Raw genomic sequence first — 6020 nt, forward strand, 5'->3', positions numbered from 1 at the left:
AGTTTGATAGGTCCGTTGCATCGCATGGGCATTTTTGCTATATGTACTAACAGGTTCTATTTATTTCCTTTGATTGGTCAATACTCCTATGTCCTATGTAGGTAAGAAGGAAAGAAAACCTACGGTACAGCCGGCAGAACAGTCAACGGCGAGATTCATCGCCGCGTATGCGTCATAGTACCTGGCCATCACCGGCTGGGGCATCGAGGACTTAACGCTGGTGAATAAGGCGTGGGTGTTGGTAGAGCTCCAAGAAGATGCCCTTCGTCCTGCCCGCCGTCTTCACCGTCGGTCCCCGGGTGACCACCCTGGAACTCGGTGGCGCTACCAAGGCGACGCGGTCCGGGTTGGTTCGGTCCCTCATCAAGCCACATTTGGACCGGCTAACCACCACCGGCGTCAACGTGCTGGGGCAGTGGCGAGGTGGGCTGCGTGTGCGGGTGCTGTGGCGAGGTGGTGGACATGCGGGAGCGCCAGCGATGAGGTCGGTGATGTGCCGCGGCAAGTGCGCGGCTGTTAGCCATGAACCTTCCGTAGCAGTTTTTTTCATGAGCCCATGTTCTTTTGTGTCCGGGCCTTGCTATAATTAGCGGATTAACCATGAAAAAAACATGACATTTAGTTTGTTGTCAAATGGTGCCGTGATTTTCGGATCAAGCCATGTTTCTCTTGTACTTCCTATTTCCTATTCGACTGAATAGAAGTGCTGAAAGTGAACACACCAACACGACTGAAAGCAGTCATATTCAGCTATAGTGGTATACATTTATACAAGATATACACAGGCAGGTGTGGCCAGTAACACAACTAACTCCTGAGCTGACCTTGCTAATCCTTTACTCGCGATAAAGACGGAGACGATAAGGAAAGGTTGTTACGGAGAGAGCAATGGGAGACAGAGAATCATGTGGCGGCAGGTGGACCTGAACATATGCTTCAACAAAGAAAATGGCAGCGTAGGATCATGGTGCGTGATTATAGGCATAGGCTATTAAATCTCACGTGGAAATCACGGCTAAGCAATTCTCGCACGATTCGAAGTTCACACCCAATCAACCGTTTTCCCCAGTTGATGGCCTGCATGTGTGTTGTGCTAAAACGGTCGCTGCCATGGCAGCGAAACCCGCAGCTAGAACGCTGCCAACGCCAAGTTGAGAACTCGAGATCATCAATGGTGCATGCTCGACAGCGGCGGCGAGAGGCTATGGTGCATGGGGAGGAGAGAAAAGAAGGAGAGGGGAAGCTTAGGATCATGGTAGTTTACCCAGGGGCTGCCGGTCGGCACGCTGAGAACGAATGGCGGCGGCAGTGACATTTTTTCTCAGTCCTCTTGGTCGGACCGGTTGAAGACCAGACCGGATCGGACCGACAATTTTCCAGGCCGATTTTAGCAGACCATATCATCCATTTTCTCTAACAAGCCAGGACCGAGCGTGTGAAACACTAATTGAGCCACGAGCGGTACGTCCAGCCCTGCCCACCGTCGAAGCGAAGCTCCTACTCCACGTGAAGTTGATCGCGTTGTTGCACTTGTACGGTAGGAGCCACGGGCACGACATGGTGAAGGGCTAAACGGCTGATCGAGGGTGAGACCCGGATGCTGGTGGCACAGCTAACCGTGGATGAGATCTTCACCCTGCACCAAAAAGTTCAAGCAGGAGGTGTTCAGCAGCGCACAGAAGGAGCTGGACCAATTCAGCCTCTTCATCTACAATGCCACCGTGAAGCAGCTGGTGGACATGTCGAGGCATGAGTACTTATCCTACCTCGGCGAGAAGACACAACATGAGGCAGCGAGCAGGGCCAAGGTGCATGTTTGTGGAGCGGGATGGCCTCACGTGCCAGAACGCCGCCAAGGTGGACATCAAGAACAAGGTGCTCTCTGTGCGGCAGCAGGGCGAGGCGCTCAAGGAGAAGGTCAAGGTCAAGGCGGAGGTGCAGGTGTTTGAGAACACTAGGAAGGCCGACAACGTCGCCTCAATGACCGACCTCGCCATGATGGGGAAGGCTGGGACTGGAGGGCCAAGGTCGCCGAGGTTGAGGCCGCCAAGGCTGTCGCCATCTGCGATGCCGAGCTGCAGATGGAGGTTAAGACGAAGAACATGCTCTGCCAAACTGACAAGCTCAAGGTCGAGCAGCTCAGCAAGTCCACAGTACACTACGACACACAAGTTGGTTATGCAATAAGCATGTATAAAAATATAGTACTAGGGACAAGAGAAATTCATACTTATTGACCTCAGCATTTTATATTTTGTAGGTTCAAGAATCGAACACGCTCTTCTATAGCTAGCAGAAGGCGGCGGATACGACATTGTATAAGGAGATGAAGGCGGTGATGAGGTGAAGCAGCCGAGCAGAAACACATGCATGTCTCGATATGGGAGGAAAGGGAGGGAGATAAAGTGAGGGTTAGCGGTGCAACATGCCACACGAGGAAAGGGGTGAAGAGATGACCTTGAGGAGGGAAGTGAGCTCGGTCCATGGCATGGGTCAGAGTAGAGGAAGGTTGATCCATGATTTGGCCAAAGGGTGATGAGCGAGGGAGAAGTAGAAGGCCCCCTCTCATATCTTGGTACATGAGCAAGTCTGTCGAGGTGGAAGAGGCCTGTCATTTCATGATGGCGTTGGTGACCTTGGCGTGATGTTGTTCGCCGGTCTCTCGATCCCCCCTTCACTAATTTTGGTGAGAAGAGGGGAGGGATGAAAGGATGGAGGGGTGGGAGATGAGGTCGCCAATTCTGTTGGTTGTGGGGGCGAGTGCGAAGAGAGGAGAGTGAGCGACGCCGGTGAAGTCTATGGATCTAGAGAGGGAGGGGAACAAGAGAGTGAGTGGTGCGGAGAGGGAGTGGATAGAGTGGGGTCGTGCGGGAGAGGACAACAAGTCGTATAGGAGGGGTATAATGGGAATATCATAAAAATAAAGCTTTATTTATACCTATACACTATATATATTCAGAATAGCATAAAATATTTTCTCAATAAATTACTTAAAAATATCCAAGAAATAACGGATGACCGACTATTATTATATAGAGAGGAAATCCGTTCTTTGCTCGTGGAGAAATGTAACACAGTTTTTTATGGGCAATATACCACATACCCTAAATAGTAGATATTCGTGAGAATAACCATCAACATGTGATTTAGAGGTGAGCCTAAAATTATTAAAATTGGGATGCCACTCAATCTACTAGAAACTGCTCATTTCTAGCATTTGTCCAATGAATATATATTTTCCATACCACCATCATAAAAAAATATTCTAGTCTTTGTTTATATTAGAATACCTTTGTAGGTCATAAAAACTGAAGGATTTGATTGTGCTTCGGAGATGTCGACTGACAAAGACCCTGATGTAACGATGATGGAGGGGGCTAAGAATTCAACGAGTTTTACACAACCAAAAGAGGTGCATGCAAATAATCATTCTTCTTTGTATGTATGTTGCACATGATATAATACTCTAAAGGTATATTTCTATATATTTAATTTTGTAGAGTATGAGAGAGATGGAGATGGATTATGTAGGGGTTCAAAGAGAAACCCATTCAGAGAGTTTTTGGGGCGGCGTCATTGGAAGGGGACAAAAATTCACCATGTTTTATACAACAAAAAGATGTGCAAGTGATGATATCCCACAACAACGACGCACTCAAAATAAAGCAAACCGGCTGGAATTACGATAAATGTTTATGGCAACATTTATTTTCAACTGGTATTCCGATGAGTAAGTTCAATGATGTTCGCATAACTGAAGAAAAATATTTTAAAAGCCCGTAGCAATGCACGTGCATTCTACTAGTTTTAAGATAGTTGCTATTGCATGGGAACAAGGAAGACCTGCCAGCTGGAAGTAGCCACATGAGCATGTCCAATTGTCAAGACTCACTGTCTACTACCTTTTTCTCCCAGTGAGAAGTTTGACTTCAAATCCATCTTTGCCATTCCAAAGTACCTCCATGAACTGTGTCCTTGCTATGCTACTCTTCAACTTCTTAAAAGCACTGGGGCATATTTTTCCATGAAACTTATGACCTTTGGCCCTTTGTTCCTGAATTCTAACAAGTATATGTTTCCTAATTTTTCTTACATTGAAATTATTGGATAAAAACTTGCTTCAACAATTGCATGATTAAAAGATTCACAAAGACTATTGTCAACTGATTCACAGTTGGAACCCACTGGAAAAAATGCCCTTGCCCAATGTACTAGCTCTGTTCTCATCATATCTTTTGCACCATCTGGTGTTTCTTGGGCTAGCTTTGGTTTGTAGTAGTTGAAGTCTTGCTTGTTTGTTGCTTTGGCAACTGCCCAGAACTTCTTCTGCCACTCATGTGCCCTATGCTTCTTTCTCCAGTTGGCATAAATATGCCTAGCACACATTATGTGCTCTGCATTTGGCAGATAGTCCTTCATAGCATTAATCAGTCCCTTCTGCTGATCTGAAGTGAACACCCATCCAGCTCCATTGTTATTAATGTCAAGATCTTTAATAAGCAAGCCAATAAACCACTTCCAGCTTTCATTTGTTTCCTTCTCAACAACTGCCCATGCCAGTGGATACATTTGATTGTTGGCATCTTTACCAACAGCACACAACAACTCTCCTTTCACAGCCCCTTTGAAAAAACATCCATCTAATCCTATTACTTTCCTACAGCCAGCCTTGAACCCTAACTTCAGTGCATTAAAGCACACATAAAAGCTTTGAAATATGTTTTCTTCCATGTTTGTAGGATCCAAACAAACTGCAACAGTGCTTCCTGGATTACTTCTGAGAAGCTCCAGTTGGTAATCAAAAACCCTAGTGTACTCATTCTTCATTCCAGCTCTTAATTTTTCCATGACTAGCTTCTTTGCATGCTTGCACTTAGAAGTTGATACATCAGCAAACATATCCTGGAGAACTATTGCTTTGATGCTCTCGATCTTCCACATTAGATTAGCTAAAATGAAGTGCTCATATCTATGAGCAATAACATTTGCTGTCACAAGTCTGTTCTCTCTATTTTGTGCACATTCATGCTCATCATTAAAAGTAATAATCTGAAACCTGCTTGTTCTTGAGGTTTTGGCTCACTCTGTCTGCCTCTGATTTCATGAACACAATGCTCCTCTTGGTAACAATTCCATATCTCTTCAACGCCTTCACGAGCTGATTCTTGCTTCTGAACACCATTGTTAGTGAAAAGTGTGGAATATTTGTGTCATTGTTGTATCTGAGATACTTGCTCTTCCTCCTAACCATTTGCCCATCAGAATCTTCATCATAAGAATAATCCTCATCAGATGAATCATAGCCCCACTCCTTCTCCTCTCCCTCTATCTGTTATTCCATATTTGCAATTAGTTCAATGGGAATAGGAGCTGATGAATCTCCTGCAAGCCAATTCTTTGTATCTCTCATCTTCTTCTTGAATTTTCTAGCATGCCTCCTAAGCTCCACAACTTCAGAATTTTCTCCACTATCCTCACTATGGGGCATGTACTTATTATCTTCATCAAAATCACTGTCTGAAACTGCAATATTGTTCTGAACATGGACTTTCTCTGCTGCAATATTGACTTGCTCTGCTGCAATATTCACTTGCTCTGCTGTTGTACTGTTCTGAACATTGACTTGCTCTGCTCTTGTACTTCTTTGAACATTGACTTCCTCTAGTGCTTGAACTGGCACTTCATCTGGATTGCACACTTGAGAAATGACAAATTGGGAATCTGGCACTTGAACAACATCACTAGCTTCTAAAGTTCTTCTAGACCTGGGCTGCTTAACTCGACTGCTAACAAATTGAGTGAGCACACCACTGTCAAGTGGCTCTACACTAATGACAATATCAGGTTCTTCAAATTCATCATCACTTACATCCATTATCTCATTCTCATAATCACTGACACTGCTGTTGTACTCACTTTCCTGCTCCCCATGATATTCAACATAAATATCTGCTACATCTCCAACACAAATATAGTCTGCCATATTCATACAACCACTGTCATCAAACAAAAACACCAGA

The sequence above is a fragment of the Triticum dicoccoides genome, chromosome 5B (assembly GCF_002162155.2).
Source record: "Triticum dicoccoides isolate Atlit2015 ecotype Zavitan chromosome 5B, WEW_v2.0, whole genome shotgun sequence".
NCBI classification, from domain to species: Eukaryota; Viridiplantae; Streptophyta; class Magnoliopsida; order Poales; family Poaceae; genus Triticum; species Triticum dicoccoides.